This window comes from Fringilla coelebs (assembly GCF_963513975.1).
Source record: "Fringilla coelebs genome assembly, chromosome: 1".
NCBI classification, from domain to species: domain Eukaryota; kingdom Metazoa; phylum Chordata; class Aves; order Passeriformes; family Fringillidae; genus Fringilla; species Fringilla coelebs.
Window position 1 is genome coordinate 20,049,243 of NC_140028.1, and position 19,481 is coordinate 20,068,723.

Consider the following 19,481-nt stretch of genomic DNA (forward strand, 5'->3'; position numbering starts at 1 on the left):
TATTACTTGAAAAAACCCAAACTTTGGGATTGAGAGCTATGTAATTTGTTGGTCTACATGTCTGCATGAAGGCTGGAGATATGTACTTCACTAAAATACTCTACCTGAGTGCAGCTGAAGGAAAGATATAGGTGGTCTATAGACTGCTTCAGTTTTGTGCCTCAGGATGTCCTGTGATGCTCTGCTTGACTTCATTTTTCTTAGAAGACAAACAAGCATTTATACTTTTGTGAGAGGGACACAGATGTCCATTATGGAGGCTCTTGGAAAATACTTTTTTTCCCCTGATCTTATGCCAGTCTCAGCTGTAAAACTATGACATATACAAATGGGATGCTGAGAAGGCTTGAAGTCAGAATCACATCTAGAGACCTGACACAGTCTGCCCTATGAGCTAAATTCCAGTTCCACTGATGCCAAATTAGATTTTCCTTCACCACCTTTGGCTGGATCTGCTCAGAGATGTCCATTCAGGTTGAGCACTGATTTCAATGAATTTGGATGGATGCAAGAATGGATGGATCTTGACATCTGGAATTATTCCAGACAACCTGCTATAGTATCTACTTTTATTATAATAAAAGCAATCATGCTAATCTACCTACACCAGCATTTTGGGGGATTGTAGGAATACTTCATTCACTGAGAGCATTTCGGTTTTTCTTTGCTTGAAACAGTTTTGTAAAGAAGGCAAGAAGAGTATCTTATGCCCATTTTTCTTATATCTGGAACTGTCTTATGTCTGCAGGATGGAGAAATGCCAAAATTCCTTCTTTCAGCTGACTGCTGTGCGATTTGCTTTGAAATCTTCCGAAAGGCTTTTTTTTGTTATTATGTAATACCAAAAAATGAGTTAGTGAACTACTCATTTTAATTATGTGTGGTCATGGCCTATTATAAATATATAAATAGATGCTGGACTTTTCATGGCACCTCAATTCTTTCTTTGTGCAGTGGATCCATTTATAAGAAGTAGCAGTTGTGTAAACTCATCCTGGATTTGAATGTCAAGCTGGGTTCTTTCTGCATCACTCATCACTGAGCATGGTGTTTCTGAGGACCAAATTTGGTCTTTTTTCAATGGCAGCTCTCAACAGTATTCAATACCCTCAGTAGGTTTCTACTGAGATAGAACTGCTTAGAATTTATTAAATTGTTCTGAGAAGAAAAAATATGGGTAAAATCCAACTGACTCTTTCTTTTCTGACATACCATCAGAAAAGAGGGAGTAAACCTTCTTCCCCAGCAAAGCCTACAGATTTAATTCTGCATGTAGAGAAGAATAAGCAGATTATTGAGATTATTGACCAGATAGGTATTGTTAAAGCTGTTTTTCTAAGCAGAGCTATATATTAACTCTGTGAGAGCCTCACAAACCATGTATTATCCTTAAACATGTCAAATGAAGAACAAATAAATTATTTGGGCTAGACTAGGCCCACTAATTAAAGTTTCTTAACAGAATTTTCTTTTATCTCTGTCCATTTCTTAAGCATTACCTCTCAGGTTATATCACAGGTTTTGTTATACATACATAAGGAAAAAATTTGGGTTATGCTAAGAATATTTTAGAAATTTTGAAATCATGGTAGTGATAAGGTGAGCAACAGTAAAAATTCCTACCTCTATTTGTAAGAAAGCTGCAAAGAGGTTCAATTGATAACTTAAGTGAAATAGGTTAAACTTCTCTCAGTTTAATCCAGAGTAAACAGTGATGAGTTGATTTGACTGTAGAGAAAGTATTAGACTAGAAGGATGAAGAGATAATGGGGAAAAAAATCATGTCAAGAATATTCAGAAAGCATGAATGCTAATGCTACATTTTCAAACCATTTATCTCAGAAAACCAAAAGGGTTTACTTTTTATGTTTCTTTAGCCACAAGCATTTTGTTCTGAAAATGGGGGTACAAAGTTTGCAAAGGTCCTATGAAATGTGTCTCATTTCTCCCTATTATTTCAGGCCATGCAGATGCCATTTTTGGCCCATCCAAAAGGATGCCATTTTCAGGACATAACAGGGATATAGTCCATGTCTTACAACAGAGATAAATGACAAATCCTTCAAAATATGCATTGTCCTTAACAAAGTGTGGGAGTGCAGGCCCATCCTTCCCAGACCTCCCACCTCAGTTTTTACCTGATTTTTTTTTTTTTTTTATTATTGGATGGTATTTCTCAGAATATTCTCTTCCATTAAAGAAGGGGTGGCTCTGTGTTTTTCTACAGCAAATATAGAGGCTGCAAAAATAAAAAGTGTTGTGAGGTGTCCTTGTAAATGTAGTGTACAGAAAAAGTGTTTCTGGACAAACAGCAGCAGCAGCAAGGTAAAAACACCTGTCTCCTTTGCCCCTTCCCTTAGTCCACACCTGAACTTCAAAGTCTGGTTTTGGACTATTTAAAATGCTAGTATGAATAATAACAGGGAATTACTTTTTTACACCAAACTACACAAGGAAATTAAATTAAAAAAAACCTATGCTAATGCACTGTAAAGGTTGCAGTTACAAATCACAGATCTGTTCATGGATATTTCATGAGCAGAAAAAAGGCTAAATTTGTCAGATAAATTATTCATTGTGAATTATTTGCTCAGCTCTACACTTTGCATGTGCACTGTATTTATAAATCTAACAGGGATTCTGGTGGTACCTCAGAAAGCAGCGCAGTGCAAATTCTGCATATTCTGATGCAATTTCCAATTTCTCTCCCCATGTATGTTCTGTGTGTGAAATCCAACCCTCCCACACAATAGCTGAGGCTTTCTGCACCATTATGAAACCCATCCCCAGCTCTCCTCCCTAAGCAGCCTGGACTTCAGCCACAGCTGCCTGCTCTCCCCTGGGGTGGGTGTGGGGGCCAAAGGGCAAAGGAGGGGCTGCTGGTGAGTCTGTAAAAAGGTGTGAGGCTAAACTTGGTTCTGGAGTTTGCCTGGGGAACGGGAGGGCAGCCTGTGTGGTGTGTGCAAGGCTGGCCTGGCTGGCTGCCCTTCTGCCCCACGCCAAAGGGCGTGCAAACACCTTACTGGGCAGCAAAGCACTCCACAACTACTTGTTTAAGCTCATGCCAACACTGGTATTCAGTGCATTTTACAAAAAAAGTCACTGTGTTAAGTCCTCTTGATTCAGATGGGGCAAAATGAGAGATGGTAAGATGGCAGAAGAAAGCTGGAAACCCTCAGTGCACAGTGCAGCATCTCCTCCAGCAAATGACTCTGGAGTGAGCAGGAAAACCTCCCTGAACAAAACCACCAGTATGAGCATTAAAGGACAAAACAATCAAACAAGCAAACAGTTCCAGTCACATACCAGGTCAGATCTCTTAAATATCTTAAAAGAAAACAAGTGGAAGAGTATTGGTTTGTAGGTGAAAATTAAAATAAGCTCTAACACATAATTGTACATGATTGGCAAGAGCAGAATTTTTCATGAAGGGCAGACAGTGCTTTTAGAGAGAGATAAACACTTTTTTCTTTAGCAGGGATGCAGAGCCAGAGCAGGGAGATGATTTGGCAGTATATTGACTGCACGCTTTTATCCTTTCGGCTGCTTAAGTTCTAGGAGAAGTAACTTGAACAGGACTACAGTTTAATACACTGAGGCTTACACAGAAGGTATTATTTTCTCTTTGACAGGGTCCAGTGCTATTTTTATGCTGTTTGATAGAGAGCTGCTGTTAGGCCTCAGGGAAGGAATAGTGATTCTTTAAGTAGGGCTTTGCCTAACAGCAGCTTCCTCCCTCCTGCCACTTCAGCCACCTTTTTCGACACAGGAAACGCTCGACTCTCCTTTTACTTTAAAAAACACATGTCATTAACTATCTCTTTGGTAATCTGCCTAACAAACCCTGGGTTGTTTTTGCAGGACGCCTAACTCCCAACACCAGCCACTCTGTTTATTAGTCCCTTCCTCCCCACTCCAGTGCCCAGCCTCCCTGCCTCCTCAATCACATGTGTTGTTTCTCATTTAAATGAACAGTTGGATTCTTTTATTTCTTACAAGTGCTGGATTCGCCTTATCGCCCTCATTCCTTTGGGGGTTGCCAATTGGTTTTATCCACGGATGTATCATTTCTCATGCTTCCCTTTTTTCTTACAAAGAGAAAGAACCACTTCGTCAACAAGCCTCTCTGGAGTGGAAGATTAAAAACCTAGACATCACCTACCTTGCAGCGCTACTCCCAACTGGGTTGTGTAAAACTCAATTAAACTTGTCCCCATTGAATACTGCATTACAGTACATTAAACAGAAAATTCTTCAAGCGTGATGACAAAGCTTGAAACCTTGCCTCAAAGCTGTTCCTTGTAGCTTTCTTTAACATTTCAGCCTTTATGGTGGAAGTCTCCCGTTGACACAACTTTAGTCCAGCTATGAAAAATCACAGAGCCCCACAGGGATTAAAAGAGAAAGAGGAGGAGGGGGGAGGAAAGGGAAATAAAAAAACCCCAAAAAAAACAAAAAACCCTGTCAAAGCTGGTCTTGGCACTTTCCTTAGCGTATCTGTTGAAACTATATCACCAGCAGACTAGAACCTATGAACAAACTGACAGTTTAGAATGACACTGTGTTCAGTCTCTTTGGTTGCCTTTCTGTATTTCCTTTTGTCCAAGAGAAACAGGTCTTCACAATCTCCCCCAATTAAAAAATTTACAGAATGCCCTAATATTGGACCAAGCTTTGAATTAAGGAAGGGTACAAGTCTGAAAGAAATTTTTTCAAGCCAAGAATTACAACCTTCTCTCAAATGTTAGTGCTTTCTGAGTACGTGTGAATTAAGGTCCAAATTCAAAGCCATGTGTCACTGTGATGCAAATGAAATACCAAAAAACTGCTGCTAGTATTTCAAGTTTTAGATTCTTCTCCTTATGACAGGATGATAACCAGTTTACAAAAAATTTGTTTCTACTGCTAAAAAATGGTGTGACCTCAGGTAGAAACAAATTTGCAGTAAACTAAGAACTGGAAAGATTTCAAATTCTAAGGAGCTACTCAAAGGAACTCTCTAAGCTGTGAATTGTTCATGGGATAAGTAAGTAAAAATTTTATGTTAAAATTTCCTCAAACAAGAGTTATCTATGCTGAAAAAAAAGAAAAATAAATAAAGGAGCATATCAAATGAATTCAGAAAAATTCCCATTTTTCTTACAGAAACCTAATAAAATATAGCCATGTTACATGTTAGCACCTTTGACTCTAAGTATATATAAGAGTTATCAAAAGTCTTACTAACTGAGTAGTGACATTTCAACAATCCATCAGTATCTTTCCAAATAATTCTCTGCTCTCTTGACTTTATGGTGATAGATGTAAATAGACATACTGAGCATCCAAATCATTCCTAAACAATAAGGCTTGAAATGTTTGCTTCTTACCTCCTGCCTTAAAAGTATGCATACTCATACTGAACATCTTACAGAGCAATTAAAAACACTTAAAAACAAGAAAAATATTCCTGCATTTCAGTGACAAATGCTGTAAATCATACACTCACTACATGGGCTGCTCAGACTGAAGAGTACTGTATAATTGTTTTTCTTTTTTGTGTGCTGTTGCTTTAGTTTATACTAAATATTCTGGCCAGATAATACAAAAGGATTTTGAAGATGCCACATGATATGCAGACTATCACTCTGCAAAACATTTTTAGCAGTCCAGCTATGTGTAGTTAAATACTAGATTATCACCCACAGACTGCTATATAAGCTCTGAAAAAGGGCAGAATGATGCATGCCATTTTCAAAAGGGAACAAATGCCTTTGTAATTAAGCAAGCCACATATCAAAATGCTGGGATTCAGTTACTTCTGGCAGTTCCTTTTCATTGCCTGAATTCTACATGAAGTCCTATGTGCTTTCTCTCTTGTGCTTTAATTTGCCAAAGAGCCCTACTGCTAAGACAATATTTAGGAGCTCTGATGAAAGGATGTCAAGGGACTTGTAAGTCCCTGCTGATTACTTACCCTGACTAGTGACATTTTTTTTCAATCTCTGGAGGGCAGAGTTCATTATGGTTGGGTACATACAATTTATGGTACATTATACATGATAAGAAAGGACTGCTCAGAGATGTGGCTTGTTCTTCTTTACACATTTTCTCTATGCACCTGAATTTCTGCAGAGTCAGAAAATCAGGAATGAAATGAGAACAATGAATGAGGAAAATTATGGGATGGGTCTTTTGCTCCATTGCAACTGTTTTGCACAAGTAGATGCCAATGAAGATAACTGACTGTGATGTAAAAAAATAACAACTACAAAAAGACAATGTACTACCAAAGGACATATACTGAAAATATTTTAAATATACTGAAACATTAACAGCTGTTCCCTGTGTTAAGGACATAACCTAACTGGTTTAGTGCTATGAGAGAAGTCTATTTTCCACAGAAAGAAAAGAAGTCTATTTTCTACATTTATGTCAGGATAAAGTAAATAATATAGCAACTCTACAAAAATACTGAGTTTAAAACTCAAAGTTTTCTTTAACAATATCATAGGAAAGTAAGATTGTTTCTCAAGTAAAAATATTTTTTTCCTCAGAGGTTTTTTTGTCTTTTTGTGTCCTTTGCTTCTAATAATATTCTACAAAATTCCTTCACTTAGCAGATATTAACCCATTGTCATGACACTTGCCATATAAAAATAAATAGCAGCAATAGGAATGCTGTCCATTATTTTTTTTATTGTGTTTAGTTGGGTCTGTGCATCCACTAGCTAATTCTGTGGGGCCACAGCAAATTAATTCATTGAAACATGAATCAGAGGCAACCTTTTACCAGGATCTGACAAGTTGCTACTATGAAAGTGATACAGTTTGATAAATCAGGTGTTTGATTTGTAGCATACAGCTAAAATCTGTTTGGGCCATTTCCAAATAACAAAGTAGATTCAGATTTACTGTTAAAAACTGCAGGATCTCTCTTTTCTCCCAGTATCCAACATTATTAATAATAATAACTAACTAATTAACCATATTAGTGACTGGAGTCTGCAAACTTCAAAAGCAAATTGACTCAACTTTTCTCTAGAAAGAAAGAAGGTAAAGAAACTAGGTAAAAAGAAAGAATGCTTCTGGATATTAATGGGGCACTGTCACTCCAAAGTGCTCAAAGAAAACCTCTGCTAATCAGCTTCTATAGATTCCTCTGTAACATCAACATCCCAGAGATGATACATGGGACATGATCCAGCCATCAAGACTAACCCCAAAAAACAGCAGTCCTGAATTTAAGAATTTTCTTCAATATCTTCAGCTTGAAGACCAACTCTTGGATCTCCTGAGTATCAGTTTAACAGCTGAAAAGAATCCCATTTAAGAATATGCTTTTGTTAAGGAAAAACTTCCCAATGGGTGCTTTTGGAGATGTCTTTTTCTCAGGAACTGAAACCTCTATGCACAATTAGTCCTTTGAGTATTTAACTATTCAACTATTTAGGCTTTGCAATAATTAGGGACACACTAGCACTAGAATCATGCTTCACTTTCCTGAATGTGTTCATATGTTCTCAAAGAGAAGAAGGTCATGTATCAGCTCATCACTTTTTTAGAATATTCTAGCTGAATATATTTTAGAGCATTTTTAGGTGTAATTGATCCAAAATTATTTTTCCTGCTTACCACCACTCTTTTAAAAAAGGAGAGAAGTGGCATTTTGAAAGAACATTTTAAGATACTGTGGATAATTTTTAAAGATGTCAAAAAATTCAAGCTGCTCAATGTCCAAAGTTAATCCGCTTGTCCTAGATTATAAAATTAAGATCAAATCAATAAAAGAGAATGCAGAATATAATTGCTTTTCCTCATATTTCTGTAGGAAAAAGGAAGAACAAATAAATAATGAATTTTAGGAAATATATCAAAAACACAGAGCACCAGTGCCTCACCTACATAGAGCTGAAGATCATACTGTGGCAAGCTAGAAAACTGTCATGCTTCACTTGTTATGGTACACTGGATAAAACTGAGAAATAGCTGGCATGTACAAACCCAGGATTCTCTTGACTCACTGCAGAGCTTCTGATATTTAGGGATTTACATAGAAAGTACATGGAAAGAGAAAGAACCATATTTAAAGAATCAGTCTCAGCAGATGTGTTGAGAAACTGCAAAGGAGCAAAGTGGCTCGCATGAAAGCAACAAAACCACTTAATTCCTTAAACAACAAATAAAATTTCAACTTTCCCCCTAACTAAGCTAGTTAAACCCAAATAAAATACATAATACTTTGCATGACAAACAGTAAATTGCTCCTGGACCACTGGTCCACGAAAGACTAGGGATAGGGTTCTGAACCTACAGCCAATGCTTGTTTAGCCCTAATTAATTTCTACTTTAGGAGGGAATGAAAGATAAAAGTCTCGAAGTCATACTTCAGACTACTCTTTCCACCAAAGTAAGCCACTGAAAAATATCATTGTTTGTGATTTTATACTTCATTTGCTTCCATGATAAATATAATTTAATTGAACCTTAATCATAGAACTGGCTTAGCCTTAGCAATCTGTCAGTCTTATTTTAAATTTTCATTTAATTGTAACTTGAAAATGCATTTAAACTTCACATAATTTAAATCCATTAAAATGCACATGCAGTCACCATAAAAGTGAGCCTGTTCACATTTAAAAGAACAGATTATTAATAGAAGATGCATAGTGATCACTTGATGCCACCCTTCTCATTTCCTAGTGTAAAACATTTCCTTTTCATCTCATACTTTAAGTTCAATTGCCCATCTTATCATGTCAGTAAACGTTTTGTCTGGCCAAAATCAACACTATCTCCCCTACATCTCTGATGTTTCCATTCCTACATGTCTGAACATTTGTTTCAGCTAAAGACCAACTACAACACTTCATCTTAGTTTTCAACTGAAGTTAGCACGGCTTCACCAAGGCAGGTCTTGCCTGACCAACCCCGTGACTTTCTGTGATGCAACAACTGCATCAGTGGACAAGGGAAGAGCAACAGATGGCATTTGGCCTTCTGTAAAGCCTCTGGCATGGTCCTCCAGAACATCCTGCTTTCTAAACTGGAGAGGGATGGATTTGATCAATGATCTTCTAGATGGATAAGAACATGGTTGGACAGTAACATCCAGAGGACAGTGGTTAACACCTCAGAGACTTGATGGACATCAGAGAAAACCGGTGTTGCTCAGGGGTCCCTACTGGGACCAGTGCTATTTAATATCTTTATTAAGGACACAGACAAAAAGATCAAGTGCACCCTCAGCAGATTTGCAGAAGACACCAAGCTGACACACCTGTGGGTGACACACCTAAAGGATGGGATCTATCCAGAGGGATTTGGACATGATCAAGAAGTAGCCTATGGGAATCTCATGAGGTTTAACAAGGTCAGATATAAGGGGCTGCACCTGAGTCAGAGAAACTCCCAGTATAAACACAGGCTGGGGGATGAACCTATGAAGAGCAGCCCTGCTGAGAAGGACTTGGGGGTGCTGGTGGATGAGGCTGGAAAAGATCCAGCAATGTGCACTTGCAGCCCAGAAAGCCAAACAAGTCCTGGGCTGCATCAAAAGCAGCATGGGAAGAAGCTCAAATCACCATTCTGCCCTTTTCTCTGGTGAGACCCCACCCAGAGTGCTGCATCCAGCTCTGGGGTCCCAAGCAGAGAAGGGACATGGACCTGTTGGAGTGAGTCCAGAGGAGGCCACCAAGATTAGAGGGAAGGAGCACCTCTCTTATGAGGAAAGGCCAAGAGAACGGAATTTCTTCAACCTGGAGAGAGAAGCCTTTGGGATGACCTAATTGTGGCCTTCCAGTACATGAAAGGAAGGTGAAGAGGGACTTTTGACAAAGCATGGAGCGACAGACAAAAGGAATGTCTTCAAACTGAAAGAGAGTAGGTTTAGATTAGATATTAGGAAAGAATTCTTCCCTGTGAGGGTGGTGAGACACTGGAACAGGTTGCCCAGAGAAGTTGTTGACACCCATCACTGGAAATGTTTAAGGCCAGGCTGGAGATGGAGCTCTGAGAAACCTGGTTTAGTGAAAGGTGTCCCTATACATAGAAGGATAGTTAGAACTAGATGATATTTAAGCTCCTTCCAACCCAGGCCATTCCATGGTTCTATGATTCATATTAGTCAATTCCTGTTAACCCCATGATTCTCAGCTTCCTTAAACATGTCCTTCATTTTTTCAGATCTTGAATAATTAGTGCACTGTCCTGATATGTAAAAGGAAAATTTCAACTGCCCTGTATGTATTATCTGACTGCATTTTGATTTTTTAAAATAAAAGGTTACAATGGTTACTTAATCCATCTGATACATCAGAATAAATGTCTATTCTAGTGTTTCTAATGCAATTTAACTTTTCAACATTCTTTCTACATCGCTTTGCACTCTGTAAATTGCATATTTTTCTCTATGTTGTCTTCTACTTCCATCATTTTATTGCAAAACTAACATTCTTCTGTAATTTATAAAGATAATAGTAGTTATTTTCCTAAGGCTTAACTTTGCTACCTAGAACTTAGTCTATCTTCTAAAGTTGCTTTTAAATAATATTTCCTCCTAATGACTACTAACCTGTGCTGGTATAACTGTTTAGAATAGATGGAGACACCCATGCAGAAGTATGTACTGCAGCTATAGGAAGAGATTTCAGAAACTTTTGCAGCTTGAGTTAAATACAGGCTGAGGTGTTTAACTGAGGCCTGAGGTTTTGATTTCTGTTTATATATGTATGTATATGCATGTATGCAAGTATATATGCCTACATACTATGGTATTATCACAAGAAATTATCTTACAGGGAATTTCTGCTCCAGAAACAAGCCTTGGTTGTGCACGCCACCGACCAATTCAGTCATGTGCATCACCACTCAGTTACAGAACATCTCTACTAAATCTGCTTCAACATCACAGCTTGCTTCAAATATCACAATTTGAGCATGCTCTAGCATGGATTTCTGGTTGTCAGCATCACATTGCCCCATATGCCCTGACAGAATGAAACTGAAACAAGAAAAAAAAAAAACAAATCTGAAACAGCAATTTTTTTCCATGCTTTTTCTAACACTGAAATTACATTTTTAAAAGGCTGCTAAGTTCTCTGCATGTTTGCAGAAATACAAGCTAATTCCTTAGATATTAAAAGCATATCGAAGCAGGTTGCAACTTCTCCACACTTCAGTTTCTTCGGTTGAGAAGACTGAGGGGTGCCCCAGCCCTGGTGAGAAGAAGGACACCTGTAGGCACCAGGAACATCCTGCCTCAATACAGGAGCCCCACACCTGCAGTGAGGGACTCCTGTACTTTCTACCATGCTGGGGCTCTTTCTGTAACCTTCAGTCTCCCTTCCCCCCACTTCACTATACCCACTTCATAACCTGCCCCAAAGAACAGGGTGCAATCCCCATTGCATCAGGAAAAACAGACGTGGTCTGCAGGGCTGGCCTCAGCACCACAGTGCCCTGCTGGGCAGCCCTGCTCCTTGCAGCCTCTGCCTACACTGGTGAGCAGTGCTGGAATATCATGGGAGAAGGAGAGAAATGCTGACATTGATCTTTGGATCAGAGAGTACACACATTGATCCCCAGGATCAATAGAGAGGTCAGGATTCAGTCACACATCTCTAGCTACAGTTCTTAAACAATTCCTGAAAGATGGTGGAGGGAGATGTATGGATGTATGGATGACTGAGGGTTACATCTTGATGCCATTTTCTTTTTAAGGAAACCTACACTCCAGAAGAGCTTTTTTTTCAATTGCTTTTGTCTCTGAATCCATTTTCCTGAGCATAAAACAAATCTCAGTGTCCCTGGTATTGCAACACAAGCTATCCATTTCCTTTAACATATACAATGGTTTTAGACTTCTCTAATGTCAGGAAGACTCCTTTAGCTCCTAAATTAACAATGAGAACAAAAATGACCACAAATTGCTTCAACACAGAGTCTAAGTATCATCAATAAATAAATTAGTCAGGATGCAAAATATGGCTACAGAGTTTGAGAAGAGAGAACTGCTGGCTCTGCCATTGCCTGTGCAGGCACGCACAGTAATCACCTACTGGAGGCTCCAGAGTAAGAGCAATAGGAGCTTAGGGACCTAATAATAAATCAGTGGTTTGCAGGTCAATTAAGTGGCCAAGAAACACTTGAATTCTGCCCATTGTGCCCTAATAATGGCCTTGCTTGCAAGCTGCTAAGGATGAAACACATCCAACGTGATTTTACTGCTGCATTCCAGGTAGCCCAGCTCCACTACCCACTTGGACATCCTAGCTGCACATCACACAGGTTTTGCTGGGAGCTTGGCAGCTTGAATGCTACAGAAGGGTCTTCTCTTATTAGCACCAGGCTTAAACCATTTGGAGATAAGGGACATAGAATTCTCACACTTCACTGTCTATTATACACACAACCACCTGGAATGGGGGAAGAATTCATTTCAACATTTTTAGCTTTTCCTTTTACATGGTACACCATTAGTTTGTCTTGTATCACAAATACACAATAGAAGTATTTAATAAGAATCACTATAAAACAGGCTGCAGATTAATCCAGCCCTGTCTCCTCACATACAGACATTTTATACTCAGCACCAATGGAGCTGCCTGCAAAGAATGACCCAGGTTTGATATTAGGCTTCTAGGTCATGGTTTCACCTTGACAACAGCTCTTTCATTTCAAGCTGTAACATTTGCCAGGATCCCTAAGGGGTTTTCATTTTTGTCAGGAAGTATAGGGGGGAAAAAAAAAGTATGAAAAAATGATAAATCTTAATTCACAAGCTACAGGACTATCTCTGTGTCTCCAGCACAAAACTTAAAATCCAATCCAGGACCTGGATGTGTATTAGGAGGCTGCAGATTTAAACCTTGTCCACCATGATCAAACTGGATTTATGGAGCATCATAACTCTCCAGACACCATCCAGCAGCTTATTAATTTAATAGACTCCTGTCCATTCCATGATGTTCCTGCCCTGACAGTCTCTCAAGATAAGGTGAAAGCCTTTTGACAGGACAGAGTGCATATATATTTTCTTCTGTTTTCTTGTGGATGGGGCTGTCGACAACTTGAAATGTGTGGCTCAGCAAATTTGGGGCTTTTTTCTTCCCTCTTGCTTTGTAGGGAAGATCACAGAGGTAATGGTACCATGAGCCCCAGGGGTCACAAGGTCATTGCAGTCCTCAATAGTTACTGAGCATAATGGGTAAAAAAATAAGCAAAAATAAAACACATTTAGCATATATCTCATATCCTGAAAATAATAACAACATTTTTCTTAAAAAATTTCTAAATGGCTGATTTTACAGCAATTGATTTAGAAAAAGGAGGGAGAAACACAGGCATTGAAAAAAAATATCTCTGCACTCTGCTTGCATTTATTGTTGCCAGTGGTCCCAATGTATGAAAAACAATGTTTCTTTTCATATGGTCACAGTGTGAAGTGCAGAATTGGGTTTCTTTTCCATCCTCAATGTGCTGTCATAGGTGAGTCTTAGACTCAGTTTACAGCTTTTTATAGCTTCAGTGCAAAATACATAATTCCATGCAAATCATGTCAGTATTCTGCCTGTTTCCTTGTCTCCTCAAATGAAAAACAATTCCAAGTTTGAACAACAAAATACACTACACAGTAAGTGGTAAGAATATAAGAAAAAAGACCAAAATCACTATACATATGAGAACAACTCATATAATTTGGCTGCTACATAAATGAAATGCACTAATAATGAACAAAAGCATTTTCATATTAGAAGTGGAAATTTAGTTATAATCTGGTATTTCTTGTCATCTTCCCTTTATTATCTTTATTATCTATATGCTTAGAATTTAAAGGGCACGTAATAATAGACAGTGTGATATTACATGCATATCCATAAAGCTGCATAAAATAACCTTTTTATTACTGATATTAATAAAATATACAATGCCCTGACCTCAAACTCCCTAAAACAGAAAATACCCCATTGGATCTATTTACAAAGGTAAAAATAAAATAAGGAAAAAGTATAGTCCTGCTCTGTGAGTTCTTGGAAGATGAATAGTGTCTGAAGTCCACAACACTGTGACTGCCATCAACAAGCCATAAGAACCACTAGTGATAGAGGAAAAATATTTTCTCCTTCTTTCATTGTGTCCAGCACACACAGTTTCCTTGTGTTACCAAGACTGATTTGCAATACTTTTACTCATAACAATGACATTTGGCATCCCACCTTCTCCACACCCCTGCAAAACCAAACAGGGAGCCCGACATCTACCTGCCAATCACGCCCTTATGTCTGTACCCACATTTTCTTCCAATGACTGTGAATGCAGATATCATATTCTACGTAAGCATTATGCACATATATTATACTTCTCTTGAGAAATACTTTGCAAGTTTTCATTGTGTAAATGAAATCCAAAACAAGTTCTTCCATAGAACTTTAATATTAGAATGTCACACGTGTTCTGTTAAAAACTCAGATTTTTTTTTGTCAGTGAATTCAAAAAAGGAACAAAAACCTTCAGCACCACCAAAGGCTTCAGCACATTGTATAGCTAATGAAGGCATCCTGTAGGACAGCAGATGCTGCAGTTTTCTGACTGTCCAGGTGGAACAGACTTAGTAAATTTACTCAATTTGCTTTTTAATAGTATGTGGAAAAAAGCCCCTCACAATCTGAAATATATGCCCCAAGTTAACCTTTGGCCTACTAAACAACTTGTTCTCTGACCCAACTCATATTCTAATGCAGCAGTGTTTAAACTTCTTATGGTGTTTGACCTCTGTCTCATTAGGGTCCCTGATGCTGTATGTCTGTGGTGCAATTTACCATTACATTGCCTGAAGTTGCAGGGGAAAAAAAAAGTATGTGCTAGCTGAAAACTCTCTTGCTGGGGAAAACATGGTATCAAGGATCTCACAGAGCAATCAAGGAAAATAATCCTGTCACCAAACAAAAATATAGGTACCCTTCTGTTGCAACAATTGACTTTTCCTCTATGTTAAAAATTAGAATGTTTACTTTAAATTAGCAAAATTAATTAAAAACCGCCTTCAATTTTTCCTAGTAGCTTTATCCGACCCTTTTACAATGTTTGTATTTTCAGTAAATGGCACATACATCAGCTAAATAAGCCACCCCAGTATTAGTGAAATAAGCAACCAGTTATGTGTTTACTGACTTATTTTATGTGAATTATGGGGCTCAGCAGCCAGTGGAAGCCCCAGAAGGATCAAGCACAGCCCTCTGCCTCCAGTCCTGACTTCTGCCCTGCCCTCTCCTCTGTGCTACCTTTCCTCAAGCTTCTATTAATAAATTAACTACATGACACAATTTCAATGTGGGCAGCTGTCATTTTAACTAATATCATTCTGTAAATCCACCCTAGCAGGCTTCTTCTCTGTTGTGACTGGAGAAGGGACTTTGTTGGGAACTGTTTGAGCAAGGACCTATTCCTTAGCTGTGTGGAGCAGCACTCCCCCGAAATTCCCTCCCCCGCTCCCCGTTTTTTTGTTCACCAAAGAAAATGACAATGCTCGGATCTCACCCCTAGGCAACATCCTCCCTAGCAAGGATTTTGTTATAGTCGCTCAGTGGGCACCGACTGTGATTTCACTTAGGGAGAGAGGGAGGCTTTTTATGGCCCTCGCTATCCTGTGTCCGCACCAGCAGCACAATTAACGGGAGCGCCCTGTGGAATCACTTAGGGAGATGTCACGCAGCGCCTGTGCAACCGCGCCGGGGCAAGGACGGGCTCTTCCTCCTCCCGCATCCTCTCAGAAATAACGAGGGGCATAAACTACTCGGTGAGGCCAGGCACAGGAGGAAATAACACCGGTAAATCACTAATGGAAATGCGAAACCGAACACTGACTCACACGAACTGAAATGACGGCTGGCTTAAAACCGTGCGGGTCACTGCCTGCAGCCACCTCCCTTTTGGCAGCCGGACCCAACCCCATCCCACCATCCCGTGCACCAGCACCCATCCCTGTCCCTCCAAGGGGCAGCCTGCAAAGCCGTCGTTTCCTAAATTAGGATTTGCAGCTGGAGACGTGCCCCACGGCTGCCACCTGGCCGGCAGCGTGCTCAGTGGGACGCGACGCAACCCAACCGGCCCAGACACACGTTACACATGTTGGCTTTCCTGCACAGTTATCCTGTGGTGCTCTGCAATCAATTACTGTTATACCACCATCATTAATAATTTTCTTAATGAAAATGATTCTGTTGATCTCCGTTGTATTTTAATTATCAGAGTTAAGCATAATTACACTGCAGCTCTGAGCTGGCATGTAGACTCCTTTAGGGCGCAATTTTGTTTTAACACACTGATAATGTAATTTTACATTGTGTCAGTTGTTTAGTTATTATCCAGTCGTACAATTCCGCTGTATTCCTGATAACAGATAATAACCTTAGCACCTCCTATATCCTGAAGTCATTTAAAAAGCAATATTGGAATTTCACAACTAGCTAACTTAATCGCCTTATGATTTTATAATTCTCACAGCTAAATATTTGTACAGACACCCTGTTTTAACAATGCCACTAAACATAGGGTATCCATACATTTCACATAAATGGCTTAAATAATATCTAGAAAAATGTCTGTTCATGAGCATGGCTTTTAGTCTGTGCAGCTGTGGTTTTTACACTGTTTCTATTCTGGTCAGTCATAATTTATTTTTTAAAATCCTTGCCGTTCCAGTGAAAGATTTGCAATAAATAAATATCCCAGCCCCCTCCTAGCTTGTGGGGAGACTCTTAACTGTGGTTTTAGAGATTTTCCAGGTCTGGTGCACAACTCTGTTAGGCAAAAAATGCTTCCAAAGTACACAATGTAGCAATGATGATACAGTTCATGCATTAATATTTCCTACCTTTGCAACTTGCTTGAATGATGCTGGAGCTTTTTTTCTTTTAAAGAACATATATTTCTAAATAAGCTTTAATTCATAAAATCTGTCTCTTAAATCTCAGTTTCTAGGACATATCTCAAATTACTGAATAGACTTTCTGAAAGTCCATTTTCGAAAAAAAGAGAGAATTTTATGATAAATATTAAAACAAAACCAGAATTCCTTTTGAATGTAATTACAGTAGTAAAAGTTTCCTTTAAGAAAATGGAATGGAATAATGGCATGTGCCGTGAGTATCCAACTTGTATCAGAATTTGTAAAATGGGATGATAATTAATTAACTATCCCTAATGAACTGCTTTTCTCTTTTCTAATTTGTCCTAGTATTGGAGAAATGTAGTTATAAAAAATACAGGTAGTGATCCTAGACTAAACTGAATAATTAGAAAAGCACTTATTTCAAGCATTGAATATTTATTCCATAGCTATTCACTTTGGATGTACAATGATGTGTGATTATAAATAAATGTTTTCTTTATCTAAAGATTTGTAGAGAAGATGACTTGGGATTGCACTCTAATAATTTAGAAATATAATCCTATATGTGTGTATCATTAAAAAAAAAAAAAGAAAAAAAAAAAGCTTTGTTTCTTTGCCTAGGGAAAATATGAACTATTTTATGCAGAGAAGGAGAGTGTGGAAGGCAAATAGGGACTTAGCCAGCTCAAATTCTCTTTCAATAGAACCTACACTCTAGGCTCCTGTCCCTGCAATTATTCTGTCTGCAATACGTGGGTGACTACAGTGCTCACAGACTCTAGTGAATTGGAAATCACACTGACATTCCTATGTTCTCCTGAAGGATCTGGGGAAAATTCTGCTCTCAAAGATATCTCTGTAATGAGCTAAAAGGAAATATGGCATGTGCTTCTGAGTCAGCAACTGATCAACCAGTACTATGTACTCTTAGCCAATTCTAAAGTTATCTTCGTCTTAGAAATCCACTCATCTCATCTTGAGTTTAGTATGGAAAACAGCTCCCAGGTGACCAAATCTGCTACATGGACAATTCCACACATTTGTTCAGCTAATTGCTTTCAGAAATAACAACGTATTGCTAAGCAAACTAACAAAATTATACACATGCAACTACAACATAACATCGAATTACAGCTACATGCCAGCTGACACCGTTTCATTAGAAGTAATGGCACTATAGGAGACAGAAAGCTAACACAAATCAAAGAAATGTAATCTGGAATGATGAGATACAAATTGAAGGGAGAAACATTATTCTATTTATTTATTTTACCATCTTCTATTTGACATTGTTTTGTGATCCAAGCCAATTAATCTTTCTAGCACAAAAATCCCAACAGAGCTCAAGGCAAGGGTAGATCCTTAATGACCGACAGAGCAGCTACCTCAGAGTGCAAAGAGAGGAACAGAACACAGTGAAAGCAAAGCATATCTACAACTTACTTCCTGCCTTAGTTTAGTGAAGCAGCAGGTTTTTAACATGTATTTATCCCCAAATTTATCCTCATATAATGCATCTGTGGTAGAGATGCTAGAATTCACCTTGAGTACTGTTCAACTGTCTCACCATACCTTGTTGACCGAGTACTAAAATAAACACCATGATCAGTGAAACAAAATCTATCACAAGCAAGTCCTTACTATTTGAAAAAAAAAAAAGTTGTATTTCAATAGCATAAATCAGACAGGACCAAAACTGTCTAATGAATTAGTTAATGCTTGTAAAATACTTTGAAGATGAAAATCCAACTGGTAAATATGTGCTAAGTGTTATTATAACTTCAGAAAGAATATACTACTTGACAAGACATCATCCTATGGGAATTTGTAGGAGCTATGTTTTAGAGTGAAAGGAGGTTCCCATTACATTAAGAAGTTTTTGCAGAAAGGTTTGCCTGTGTGTATTCAATATTATGAGTATTATGCATTATGAATGCAGCTCTGGATTCATGCAAAAAGCTTCAGTGTGTTTGATACTTTGCTGCTTCTTCCACTTGGGCTGCAATCAGCAAGCTGTGAAGGGAGGGCAGCTCAACCCTTTTTAGATCTGAGCCCAGTTCTCTAGTACTGCAGGTGTTTCAGGTTGTAGAATGAATGTGTTGACATTCTGTAATTATAATAGAAAGAATTTATAAGACCCTGGTGTGCGACTCATTTTTAACATGCAAATTCCCTGTTTTCAGCGTTTCAACTTTCAAAGGCTTGTGGCAGTTTAAAGGCAATCCTCTTATAAGTGTATAAATTGCAATGATTATAGGAACAAGTTGTAATTGTTTCTAGTAAGTTTTTAGGAGTCTTTGATGTTATGATTAGTGTTTTTGTATGTTAATATATTGATATGGGTGCTTATTTGCGTGGATGCTTGTATGCCGAAATGGTCACTAGGTTGCCTCAGCAAACAAATCTTTGATCTCAGTAGGTCTGTTTGGTTAGAAATAAAACCTAAAAGAAATTAAACAAGAACAGTGCATGTTCTAAAGTATTCACAAAGTGCTGAGATTGGCGATTGAAATACAGGGAAGAAAAGTCATAGTTTTGCAACCTGATCTGTAGGGTAAATGCCAAACACAGCTACACTAAGTTATTTTTATTCCATGTATTCAAGTGGTGT

General features: G+C 38.4%; 1 protein-coding gene across 1 annotated transcript in view; it reads right to left on the reverse strand.

Moving 5' to 3' along the window:
- ZFPM2 (zinc finger protein, FOG family member 2) overlaps nucleotides 1–19,481 on the reverse strand; it is a 307,035-nt gene that overhangs the window by 91,045 nt on the left and 196,509 nt on the right. The window lies entirely within an intron of this gene.